Source organism: Stegodyphus dumicola, chromosome 2 (assembly GCF_044657685.1).
Source record: "Stegodyphus dumicola isolate Sdum_Otavi_A_Nest chromosome 2, ASM4465768v1".
In the NCBI taxonomy this organism is placed as follows: Eukaryota; Metazoa; Arthropoda; class Arachnida; order Araneae; family Eresidae; genus Stegodyphus; species Stegodyphus dumicola.
The window spans coordinates 879238-893286 of record NC_140769.1 but is presented as its reverse complement, the minus strand read 5'-3'; the positions used below and the strand labels follow the sequence as shown (position 1 = coordinate 893286).

The following is a 14049-nucleotide window of genomic DNA, read 5'->3' as shown; positions in this document are numbered from 1 at the left end:
AGAAACTTCTTTTCTGGTGGCCGCGGTTTAGCTAACGATGAAAGACTGAAAATAGCATTTTGAGTTTTCGACATAATCAGTCTTCTACAATGAAAACCCCCCTATACTGACACTATGCAATCACGATAAATTAAGTAGATCTGTAGACACATTAGGTTTTTTTTTTTTTGAAAGCATGAAAAATGAGCAATGCCCTCCCCGGGAATCGAACCACGAACCTCTCGAATACGTGCCGAGCATGCTGACCAGTACACTACGAGGGCATGCTAAGAAGGCGGAAGAAATGCCTTATATACTGCCCCTTTTAAAGGGCGACTGGGGATTACGAGACCCAATCGCCAAATCCTGGTGATGGAGGATCATCATCCACCACCCATTTAGTTCTGACGCCACTCTAGACACATTAGGTTATTTCGAAGCAGGAGAGATATGGTATGGTCACTTTACTTAACCTGTTCCTCCAAACTAAGTTAATGGCACTGCAGTGTTAGGAAGTCATCCTAGTCATTGGTAGCAATCTGACGGTTAGGTCGCCTTTCTACATTTTACATTAATCTTTAGTTTCTTGGATATAATTATTTTCATTCACTTGCTTCATTATCTCTAAGATGCCCTTGTTGCAGTAATAGTCCGTGAACAGTCTGTTCACTGGATATGTGATGTAGTCGGAAGGAAAGAACTGCTGTCGAAGGTACTCTGTCAGAGGGCTGGAGAGCAGGTAATGAAGTGCGTCGGCGTCTTCCCCGCGAAAACCACAAGAACAGTTAACGTCCCGTCTGAGGAATCGTCTGTAATACGCTGGGAATTTCCCGTGGTTGGTACTGGCCTGGAGGAAGAGTCGGTTGTATTTGAGCCTCTTGAGAGATGGTATTGGGAAGATGTTGTAAGTAAATCTTCCTGTGTCTTCTTCTTGCAATCTTGATGACCATGTGTCTTACAATGTTGTCTTGGGGAGCCGTTTTGCAACTTCTGCGGAAAGCGGAACTTCCTTGTCGATTTCTGGTTTTAGAGCTGCAGTCTTAGCTAATTTATCCGCTCATTCGTTGCCTTTCTGCTCAGTATGTCCTTTTATCCAGTTGTTCTTTAAAGGGATGGAAGAGCCTAACGTCAAGAGGATCTCTCTAAGTGCTGCCGTGTGCGGGTGTTTTGGAGGAAAGGAATTCAGCGCATTCAGAACGCTCATGCTATTTGTGAAGAATGAAGTGTGAGCTGCTGGTTGCGTACCTAACCATAGTGCTGCTTCTTTGAGTGCGAGGGACTCGGCTTGGAAGACTGAAACATGGTTGCTTAGACGGAATTGTGCTTGAAAAATTTCTTCATTGTTCGAAAAGACTGTGAACGTTGCCCCTACTCGCCCTGAAATTTTTGATTCGTCAGAGAAAGTCTCTCTTTGTTGTCCTGAGAGTGGCGATTTGCACCAGGGAAGAATGGGTATATCTCCTGGTTGTAAGATAGGGGGATCTTGTAAACTTTCTGTGCTGGCATAGAATAGATGTAAATCTTCTTTAGTGTGAAGGTCCTCTTTGTAGTGTAGGAGTCGATAGATTGACCTTTCTAATTTTGCTTTTAAGTCGAGTGGGAGCGTGCCAGCTACAACCTGAAGTGCTGCAGTTGATGTGGTGCTATACACACTGGTGATTTTTAACAGGATTACTCGCTGTATTTGTTGTACATTTTGACATATTCTTCCTGTGACAGTCATCCAGACGGAGCAGCCGTAGAGGTTCATGCTTTCAATTTAGGCATAGATCATGCGTGCATTTAGGCATAGATGTTTTAACAGGCTCTTCTTTTGGCTCCACTTGTCCGTGATTATCCTGTTTAGTTTATTCATGATTCGATGCGTCAAATTTCGGACTTCCGTAAGATGTGGTCCCACCAGCGGCCGAGCGGTAAAGTCGCTGAACACTGGTAGTTCGGTCCGAGGTTCGTAATTCGCGAACGGGCTGGCTGCATCTGCGTTTTCGTGGTTTTCCCCATGTGTAACGTGTATACGAGCCAGTTTCCCTTAGAAAGTCCCTCACGAAGGCATCCCTTCCCTTAGGCAAATAGCCCTAGTGTGCTTTGCCGTAATTAAATGAGCCAAACCAAACTGTAAGATGTGATACCCACGTAAGCTTCTTATCAAGCGTGAATCCGAGGTATTTAATGGTATCCTGGTCTTCGAGTACTTTCGTTTCTTCGAGTGTGAACGGCTGATCGTCTTCCGAGTTTGGAATCTCGGTTGATTGGGCACGGATATCTGCGTGATATGTAGAGTTCTGGTTGAGGTCGTCTTCTGGGAAATGGAACCTCATTATTTCCCTAATTGTATCCTCAATTGTGTTCATCATTGTACCATAGTTGTTTTGAACTGAACCTATCTGTAATGGATCCTGCCTTAAAGTAGCTGTAATCTTTCTGTATGCTAACATGGAGATTGACACTCGTTAATTTGATTCGATTTTACAAATCTTGGTGCATATTAGAACTTTGATACTTTTTAGAACACTTGACATATTTGATATATTTAACAAACATTTCACAGCGCATGATGCTTGATTATATATACTTTATTGAAACAAAACAGAGTTTAATTCACAGTACAAATGAGTAAAGGGTGTTACTTACCTTAAAGTAACTATAATCTTTCTACATACGAACTTAGAGATATTTCAAAATACATATAAATGCCACTTTCTGACACTCTTTAATTTACTCTATTTTACAAAACTTGGTACATATTATGATGACCTTTGGTACTTTTTACAATACTTGTCACATTTGATACTTTTAATAACACATTTTGCAACACATTATCAGGTTCAATGCTCCTTCTAACCTTCTTCGGGAACATACAAGGACCTGACTCGGAACAGAGAGCTTACTAAAGCTATGTTCACTAATTGTGGTAAGTAGACAGGATACAGACGAAGGGTATACAAAACCCTTTATTTTTCTTTATATACAATGACTTCCGTACTCGGAATACAATGACCCTCCACTCGGGGTCTAACGTAAAAGATATCAAAATAAAACTAAACTCTAATTTAACTTTAGAATAATATACGTGGAAGATTGGCCTTATAATAACAGGAAGCGTATGTAGCATAGAGACTGTGAACACTACAATACGTTTAATTTATCAAGAGGATTAAAACCTCTGGCCTGGAAGGCAAATAGCAACTGCGTAACTTCTAAGGTAAGCGGCCTGCTTCGAACTCACTGCTTCCTCTCTCCTGCTTGGCAAAAAGGCCACGCTTAAATACTTGGCGTTCGCCAGACAAACTTTGCATAAAATCCTTAACGCTTATAATTCTGGCCGGAAGTAGAAAATAAGAAGTGATAGTAAAGATTTAAAATAAAATAAACGTTAATAAAACTTAAGATCCTTACATACTTCCCGCCAGAGTTAATTAGTTTGAAACTGAGGTCTAAAACGACCTTGTTGAAAACTTTTAGCTCTAGAATCTAACGCGAGGCCAACCTTTTACAAACACAACTTCCCTAGAAACTAGAAATTTAAAAGAAAGAAATACAGCTTACAATATCAGCTCCCAGGATATACAACAATCTTTTTTTTCATCTGTACTGCATCTAAACAGGAGCTTTATTCAATTCTGGTTCCTTCCAGAGATCTGGAAGGAAAACTAGTTTAATGAAATGTTACACAATGACATGGCAAGTAACATATAGAATTATACTGCTCTTAACATTTTTATTTCATTCACGACTATTTTAATTATCTCTCCCCCTGCTCTCTGACATGTGTTGTAAAAGAACACCAAACACGAATGTGTTTCTGTCTACGTGTGCCACACTTCCTCCTACAATCAAAACACTAACGTGTTAAAATTCAACATAACGAGACCTCTTAACACACCCTACTTTCAACTCTAAACCCTGAGGTACTATTCTAAAAGTGGCTAACTCTAAAGTGTAGCGTCAGAGAGCCTAACTACATCATTCAACCTTTACCACATATTCGCCATGATTTAATCTTTACAGTCACACGAATAACAAATTTTTAACATTACTTTCACTTTTACCATATCACGGTATTTCTTAACATTTAAAATAACAGTTCACATGTATATAAGAACATATCAACATGCCGTTAATTTTACACATTTGAAAACATACATTAGTAGTACATTGTTAACTTCTATTCTTTTCAAAGCAAGTGCCAATTCTTTCTACATTGAAATAATACTACATTTCAAAAAGTCTTTCAGACTAAAACTTCTTTCTTGCTAGAATGTTTTAAATAAAATTTATACAATAACTTTTTACAATATTTAAGTCTTTACACAACGCTATTATACATCAACTTTAGTTTTACGCACGAGTAATTGAAAAACATAATAAGAAAATCGGTCACAACTCATTTCTCGCCCTTTTGGCGATAAAGGTAGACCTCGCATGAGGTAAAACTTCTTGAAATCTGCCACTTGCAGTAAGAATGAAAGATTAACTTAAGTTTGCAAAGTAACATAAAATTTTACTTATCTTTGTAATATTCGGACATCCTTTTCTGGGCCCAGTCTTTAAAGGTACTGCAAATAGTAGCTTGGTTTATCCTCCTTCTTGTACGGGCTCGCCCTTCAGTGCTTTCCTCTGGAAGCTTCCTTTTCTCACCAGTACGGCCACCCTTGAATACTTTCCTTTTCTCCTCTGCTTGTGGTCTTTGCCGTTTAATGGCAGCTGGTCTTGGCGGAACCGGGAAACTTCTGTCGTGATCCTGCTTGGACCTCGTTGTTGGCCGTTCAAATTTTTCTTGTACTTTTTCCTCCGCCGCTGATGGCCCTTCCGCAGTTCGGCGACTTTTGCTGCGGAGAGTTCTGTCGGATGAGTAGATCTTCCGTTTTAAAGCCGGGTTATAGTTGCCGTCATTTCTCCTGGTCCTCTTCACATACGTCGTCCTTCTCCCTTCTTCATTCTGGGGGTGTCCGTGAACTGTGTTTTCTGGACGGTGGAACGGCTTCTTTTTCTTGTTACATTCAATTTTTCCGCGGGGCAATTTTCTTTTCACTTGTTTCTGTCTCTCATTGGCTTGCCCTTGTACTTGTCGTTTTTTCACGTCTGGAACTTGTACCTGCGGTGTCTGCCGTGCCGGATCCTGCAAAAGATCTGAAAAGATTTGCATTTTATTACGATCGAAGTAGGGCTTGATTTGATCAATGTTTGCGGAACAGGTTTCACCATTTCTGGCTTTTAACACTACAACAGCGTGAGTTATTTTTTCTATAACATATGGTCCTTCAAATCGTGGAAAAAATTTGGCAGTTTTATCTTCTGGTGCTGAAGAAAGTGAATGCTTAATTTTTAAAACTTCATCCCCTACTTTATAAGTTACTCCCCGTCGTTTCAAATCATAATATAATTTCTGTTTTCTTTGTGCTACTTCCGTATTCTTTTTTGCTTCTTTTATTAGTTTTTCTATATCACCCATTTTAAATTCTAGGGCTCTTTGTTGCACATAAAATAGTTTATCTAACGGTGTTATAATCTTTCTGCCTAGAAATAACTCAGCAGGAGTTTTGCCCGTTGTATCATGTTTTGCGGTCCTAAGGGCGAAAGCAAATTCATTGACATAGTTATCCCAGCTTTTATGAAAATTTTTAACATAACTACGGATAATTTTCACTATATTTCTGTTGACCCGTTCCGCTATATTTGATTGCGGCCGATACGGGACCATTTTTAAATGACGTATGCCCAGTTTTTGGCACATGTCTTCAAATATATTACTTACAAATTGAGGACCATTATCCGATATAACTTTTAGGGGCGCCCCGTATTTTAAAATATATTTATTTAAAATAGAATCGGTAACTAATTTCGCGGAGGCTCGTTTTAAGGGAACAATTTCGGTCCATTTACTAAAATGATCAACCATAACAAGGAGATAGCGACTTTTATTTAACTGACTTTTTCGGAAAGGGCCCAATAAATCGATGCCAATTATTTCATTGGGAAATTCGGATTTAATACTATTTAGAAACCCGGCCGGGCGGAAATTAATATAATTAACGGCTTGACATGTTGGGCAGGACTGGACATACGCCCTTGTTAACTTTTGCAGTTCAGGAAAGTAGACTGCCTCGCGTACGCGTTGGATAGTTTTTCGAATACCAGCATGAGAAGCTAAAGGGCTGTCATGGAGCTCTTGCAGGATATTTAATCTAAGACTAGCTGGGATAACAGGTCGAAATTCGTTGTTGGAATTCGTAGTTTTTGTGTAGAATAATAGACCATCTATTAGTTCGTAATGGGCCGCCCTATTTCTTATCGCCACAATATCTTGGTGGCTAAAATTTTCAGAATCCTTCAAATACTCATAAATACTTCCAAACTCAGGATCCTTACCCAGTTCGGTTATTACAGTTTCTCGGGAATTTATTGTACACGCTGTAAGCATTTCAACTTTTACGTTCGTCTAATTTAATTCGTGATAGGGCATCTGCTACGATATTTTCCTTTCCGGGGGTATGCTTGATTACCAGATTATATTCTTGCAGCTTGAGTGCCCATCTTATTAACCTTGGGGATAAATTTTTCCCTGAGTACAATCTAGTTACCGCCGCATGATCAGAATATACTGTTATCGGCGCCTTTCCAAAATAGACTCGGAACTTTTGCACTGCTAACAGAACTGCAAGTGCCTCTCTCTCGGTCGCGGAATAGTTTCTTTGTGTTTGATTTAAAGTTCGGCTAAAAAATGCCACGGGCTGCTGATTTTGCGAAAGTACCGCTCCTACCGCATAATCCGAAGCATCCGCTGAAATTTCTAAATTTTCATCCTTTTCAGGAAATTTCAACACAGGGGCTTGCGTTAATGCTTGTTTTAATTTTTCGAAAGCACTATTGGCTTCGGCCGTCCACGAGAATCTTGCCTTTTTCCTTTTTAATTTTAACAATGGCTCAGCGATAGCCGCAAAATCTTTTATAAAGGACCTATAATATGAACAAAGTCCTAGAAAAGAAGAGAGCTTCTTTGCCGTGTTTGGAGTCGGATACTTTTGTACAGCGATTATTTTTGATTCATCTGTCTCGATCCCTTTTTGCGATATTTTGTAACCTAAATATTTTAATTCAGGGGCTGCAAATTTGCACTTTTCGACATTAACTTTTAGACCGGCCTCATTTAATAAAGAAAACACCTGTCTTAAATCCTGTATATGTTGGTCGAGGTTATCACTAGTAATAATGATATCATCTAAATAGATAAATGTGGACTTTCCAAGAACAGGTCTTAACACAATGTCCATGCATCGCTGAAATATTGCTGGGGCGCCTGAAAGGCCAAACGGCATACGCAAAAATGCATAAGTGCCAGACTTGGTTATAAAAGCAGTCTTAGGCACGTCCTCAGGCCTCACCCCTATTTGAAAATAACCAGTCGTTAAGTCTAAAGTCGTCATAAATTTGGTTGATTTTATGTTCCTTAAAATTTCTTCTATGATCGGCAACGGATATACCGGATATTTCGTTATGGAATTTAATTTATCAATAGCGAATCTCCACCTTTTTGGATGCTCCAAAGGATAATCATTATTTTTCTTACATAAAACCACCGGGATAGCATAACTACTTGAGATGGGCGTTATGATCTCTTTACGTAGCATATCGGTAATATGCCATTCTATAATTTTTTCCTTATTCTTATCATACCGGTATGGTTTTTGACGAACTGGCAATGCATCTCCGGTGTCAATACTATGGTTAGTAACCTGAGTAAATCCTGGAATATCACTAAATAACGAAGCAAATTCACTTACCACTTGTCGGATTCTATCTTGCTCGTCATTAGGCAGGTGGTCAAGATTTAACCTTGGCGGTTCAACCTTTTCTACACGCACTGGTTTCATTGTCAGCTTAAGGGACGCTTCATTAAAATCCAGTATAGCTTGTGCGCCTGAAAGAAAGTCTATTCCTAAGATTAAATGTACTTGCAAATTCTTTACTATAAAAAACATCACCTTTACTTGTTCGTCCTTGATACGGATATACAAAGGTACTTTACCTACGCACTTACATTGTTCTCCTTGCGCCGCTAATACTGTCGTATTATCCGCATTATATATGCGGTATTTGCGAAAATACTTTCTAAAAAAGACTTCTGCCACACAGGAACACTGCGCGCCGGTATCCAGGAGTGCGGTGGCCGGGATATTATTCACCAAGACTTCAATCTTCGGAAGAGTCAAATTTTTCACCATTACTGTATTTAACTTGTAGGAAGAGGGGTTTTCGTGGCCTTCGGATTTCCGCACCCTCTCGTCAGCAGAAATCCGTTTTAGTTTAAATTATTTTTCCTTTCCGTGCTTTCCTTCTTTTTCCCCTGGCCTTGAGACTTTTTTCCTGGGTTGCTATTGAACTGTCGACGTTCGCCGGCTGTTTTTGAATGCTCGGGTTTCCTTGCCCACTTATTCGCTTTTTCTCCGTAGCCGTATGCTTGAGTTTGCTGCAGTCTTGGCGTACCAAATTGGTTTCGCTGTTGATATTGGCGTCTTCTTTCGACGTCCGCCGTTCTTCTACTTTCAAACTGGATTGCTAGCTCAAATAACTTTTCCAGTGTAGTCGGATTTCTTAATTCAATAAAGTCTTGCACTTGGGGTAGTAACCTCGGCAAAATCACTTGAATTATTTCAGGATCCGGAAGTTTCCATACAAGAGCTTGAAAACGTGAATTTTTCTTAAAATAAAGCTCGAGAGGTTTTCGATTCTTTGTTGATATATACTAAAAAGTTCCGTTTCTAATTTCGCACGATCCCTTACAACAGGGAAGGCTTTTAGTAGGGCAGTCTTGAAATTTTCGTAAGTATAGGTGGGACTTCCTGCTTGACCCAAGAGACTTCTGCCGATACATTTGAACCAGTTAAGCGCTTGGCCCCTCAAAGCGCTGGTAGCTAAGGTAACTTTTTGAAACTCGTTCACGGGGTAGAGCATGAAGTGGTCATCCAATTTTTCCAAAAAACTGGTTACCGGTGAGTTTCCGTTAAATGTTGCTTCTGGTTTCATCGAAGAGCGCATGGTCTGGACGATGTAACCGAATCCTTCCAGGGCGGCAGCTGGCATTTCTGGATTCTGAGCCGTTTCTGCAGGCAGCACAGGTTCTTCTTGAAACTCGGCCATGGTTATTCTTCTTCGTTGGGCGCCACTATCAGGTTCAATGCTCCTTCTAACCTTCTTCGGGAACATACAAGGACCTGACTCGGAACAGAGAGCTTACTAAAGCTATGTTCACTAATTGTGGTAAGTAGACAGGATACAGACGAAGGGTATACAAAACCCTTTATTTTTCTCTATATACAATAACTTCCGTACTTCGGAATACACTGACCCTCCACTCGGGGTCTAACGTAAAAAAGTATAAAAATAAAACTAAACTCTAATTTAACTTTAGAATAATACACGTGGAAGATTGGCCTTATAATAACAGGAAGCGTATGTAGCAGAAAGACTGTGAACACTACAATACGTTTAATTTATCAAGAGGATTAAAACCTCTGGCCTGGAAGGCGAACAGCAACTGCGTAACTTCTAAGGTAAGCGGCCTGCGTTGACTTACTGCTTCCTCTCTCTTTCGCTTGGCAAAAAGGCCACACTTAAATACTTGGCGTTCGCCAGACAAACTTTGCATAAAAACCTTCACGCTTATAATTCTGGCCGGAAGTAGAAAATAAGAAGTGATAGTAAAGATTTAAAATAAAATAAACGTTAGTAAAACTTAAGATCCTTACAACATGATGCTTGATTATATTTACTTAATTGAAACAATCATAATATGATTCATGATGCGAATGAGTAAAGTGTGTTACATACCTTAAAGTGACTGTAATCTTTCTATATGCTAACATGGAGGTATTTCCAAATACGTAGACGTGCATCTTACGGACACTCGTTAATTTACTCTATTTTACGTCACATGGTACATTTTAAAATATTTAAAAACCTATTGCAACATTTGACACCTTTAGCAGAGTGCAACACGACCCAGAGATCAATATACTACTCTTAGCTTTTCATTACTATACATACTTCCTGCCTGCCTGTAATACGTGATATGCAACTGAGATTTACAGCGCAGCAAAGAGGACTTGCATTACTTCACTAACACAATACACGATGCATAATACAGTACATAAGGCATTAACACAGGATTACATTATTCCAGTGCTATATTACAATTCTATGCAACCGTTACATGCTATACATAATTTAAATACGATTCATTAATACCATATAAAATTACAATACAAGGCAGCTAGGAGTACAAAATGTAACCAGTTTTGATCTCTACTTTTTATGCTACATACTTGTACTGCTTGAAAACATTGCAGTGATTAGCCTGTTGGCAATCAGTTAGTAACGGCTTGTAATGCTTGAAAACACTGGAGGGACTAGCCTGTTGGCAATCAGTTTGTAACGGCTTGTACCGCTTGAAAACATTGGAGGGACTAGCCTGTTGGCAATCAGTTTGTAACGGCTTGTACTGCTTGAAAACATTTTAGGACTAGCCTTTTGGCAATCAGTTTCAAGCAGTAGAAGCCGTTAACTTGTACTGCTTGAAAACATTGGAGGGACTAGCCTGTTGGCAATCAGTTTGTAACGGCTTGTACTGCTTGAAAACACTGGAGGGACTAGTCTGTTGGCAATCAGTTAGTAACGGCTTGTACTGCTTGAAAACATTGCAGGGACTAGCCTGTTGGCAATCAGTTAGTAACGGCTAGTTACTGTAAGAAAGCGCGAGTGTCTTATCACTCAGTCCCTTTACTCAGCATGAGAGTCAGCAAAAAAAAAAGTTTTTTTTTCTTTCCTTATTTCGGATGGAACTTGACATCCTGCCAATCATTGAGAATTGAGTATCTAATTTATTTTGGGTGTGACACTTCACCTTAATCAGGTTATTGCGCAGTGATGGAAAAGGTAGAGAGTCAGTCAGATCTTTGTAGTCGTTTTAGTGAGAGCTTCCATTTGGAGCATTACTTATTAGGTTGCACTGCTGCATTATGTCTCTAAGCTTCCTATGTTCAACTGTATTCTTTGTTAGGAGTTCTGCAAATTTTGGCTTATGGACTTCTAACGGCTTTTTTAACTGGATTGTGCTTGTGTTTGGACACTGGAAAAGGTAGTGATCTGGATCACCGACTTCTCCACTTTGACACTCATCCGTGATTCTAAGTAAGATTTTTAAGAAAAGGTAAAAGTAAGAATAAAGGAAAAAGTAGTGGTGTTACTACACTGACCTACTGAGCAACTTCCGACCTAAGTTAGCCTAAAGGCAACAAAAGGAATATGTTGCTCAGAGGTAAAACCATCTGCTATCTACTGGCCACAACCTTAGGTCGGGGCCAAAACAGAACAGTCGGGCATTAATTGTCAAAGTCAAATTTCAAAGTTTTACATTTGTACAATATACAGAGTTATTTGTATATATTGTATGCGTTGAAGAAATACATCTGAAGTTATTATATTACGATTTTCCAGAATTGTTAAGACAAGAATTGACAGCCGCTACAGTAACAATAAGTGAAAAACTTTTAAAGTAGAAGATCATAGTTAGATAAATGTCAGTCATATATAATATAAAAACACAAGTAAATGAACAATAAGGATCAACACCCCGTTCAGAATCTACACGCTATTGAAATGAAGTATATAGTCATGAAAGAATCAAGTCTCTAGAGTGCAAGTTTAAGTTAAGTTGGTCTCTAGAGTCCAAGTTTAAGTGTAAATGTATCAGGTTCTGTCTTCCTCCTTACTTGCTTAGGGAACATTAATTGTCCTGACTCGGAACAGGGAGCTTACTAAAGCTATGTTCAATAATTTTGGGAAGTAGACAATACACACAGGAAGGGTATACGAAACCCTTTATTTTTCTCTCTTTACAATGATTTCCGGACTTCGGAATACAGAGACCAACCACTTGTGGTCTGAACGTAAGAATATAAAAATATTAACTAAACTCTAACTAAACTAACTTTGGATTAATCAAACAAGTGCCTAACTCCAAGATTGGCCGTATATTAACAAAAAGCCGTATGTAGTACAGAGAACTGCTAACACTACGATACGTTTCAAATTATCAAGAGGATTAAACCTCTGGCCTTGAAGGCAACCAGCAACCGAGTAAAACTACTATGGCAAGCGACCTGCTTCTAATAGCTCCTTCCTCTCTCTTGCTTGTCAAAAAGCCACAAATTAAGTACTTGGCGTTCGCAAGACAAATTTGCATAAATAAGTTAAAGCTTTTAATTCTGGCCGGAAGTAGAAAATAAGATGTGATAGTAAAGATTTAAAATGAAATAAACGTTAGTAAAACTTAGGATCCTTACAAATGAACATACTTGATGTTCCGTAATCCAGTACTAAATGTTTTGTCCAAAGCAAAGTATTGTGCAGTTCATCCAAGATTCAAGTCATATAACTCAGAGGTACTGGAATTTGTACTAAATCATAGTAATAAAATCCAGAAATTCAATCAAGACGTTTGTTGATTCCAGTACAATTAGCAGTTGTCATATAATTGTAATAATGAGTTAAAGAAGATCATACCAGATATAAACAATGTAGAACAAACATTATGTTTCAATACTTGTTCATAAATGTGCCAGGAGAAAAAACTATGAGTACAATTATATGTTAATCTACATAAGAACAGACAGCATAATATTGACAGACATGCATTCATGATGTTGAACAAAAGATTACTTCAGATACAACTAAGCACGTGCTGTACACTTTATGCTCTCGCTTTTGAATGAAAAAAATGCCATAACGTTTATAAGAAATCAGATGTTACAATTACTGAAAGTACAATTGTATTATTTCCTAGGTATGTTATTACAGATATTCACTGGTTCATATAAGCCAAAACAAAATTTGGTAGTGGTGGTACTAAAGGTTTTCAATTTTTGTTTAGATGGTACGTCAAAATGTTGAGAACCGCTGTTATACACTGACTACCAATAAGTATTTGGACACCTATGCAAATGACGATATCTGCGATCCTAAGGTACGTCACGGACTCCGCCGGTATATATCGTGTAGGAAACAGCATCGGTTTTAGTCGCATGCAAGATGCCTCGCAGTTCGGAGCTCTTTGATTTCGAGAAAGGTATAATTATCGGGTATCAAAAATGTGGCCGATCCTTAAGGGACATATCTAGCGATCTGAAGTACCCAAAATCGACAGTGGCCTATGTGATTAAGAAGTGGAAGGTGAGCGGTGATTGTCGGAATGTGCCCCGAGTCGGCAGACCAAAGAAACTGGGAGATAGAGACCGACGAGTGCTGTCCAGAGAAATTCGGAAGAACCGCACCTAACCGATAACCCTCATCCGCGAGGAGATTCAACAGGCATCCGGGAGTATTGTTTCAATGAATACTATCCGTAAGGAAGCACATCTGCTTGGTTTTCATGGTCGTGCTGCTCCCCATAAGCCTTTGATCACAAAGTCCAACCGCGCTGCTCGGTTAATGTGGTGCAAAGCACATCGAAATTGGACCGTAGATCAGTGAAAACGGGTTCTTTGGAATGACGAATCAAGGTTCACCCTTTACCGTTCGGATGGCAGGGTCTGGGTCTGGGTCTGGGTCTGACGTCTACCTGGAGAACGTCTCCTGCCAGAATGCATTGTACCAACAGTCAAGTTCGGCAGAGGTGGAATTATGGTCTATTATCCACTAGCTGTCATACAAAGACTTGTGGAAAGTATGCCCCGGAGGGTCCACGCCGTAATTACCTCTCGTGGAGGCTCTACCAACTATTGATTTTGAATAAAATTAGTTTTTCTTTTCTATCTCAGGTGTCCAAATATTGGTAGTCAGTGTAGATCGTTAATCGTTCGTTTCTCGCCCATTCGAAAATCGGTAAACGTTTTTGTTGCTCGCCAAGGCCGCTACAGAAGTCAAGCAGTGTGATATCTTTCTATATTTCATACTTCAGTTCGTATAATGGCTGAAATCATTTAAAACACCGTGTCGTGTAGTTTGTTTTTAATATTTAAGCTACCGGAACAGTAAGAAAAAACAACTCATTTTGTGACAATATTTGTGAGTATA

At 39.2% G+C, this 14049-nt stretch overlaps 1 protein-coding gene across 1 annotated transcript in view; it reads left to right on the top strand.

Annotated features, from left to right (window-relative positions):
* The window catches only part of LOC118194141 (intermembrane lipid transfer protein VPS13A-like), a 483044-nt gene that overhangs the window by 324940 nt on the left and 144055 nt on the right, over positions 1-14049 (top strand). The gene's annotated exons all lie outside the window — the stretch shown is intronic.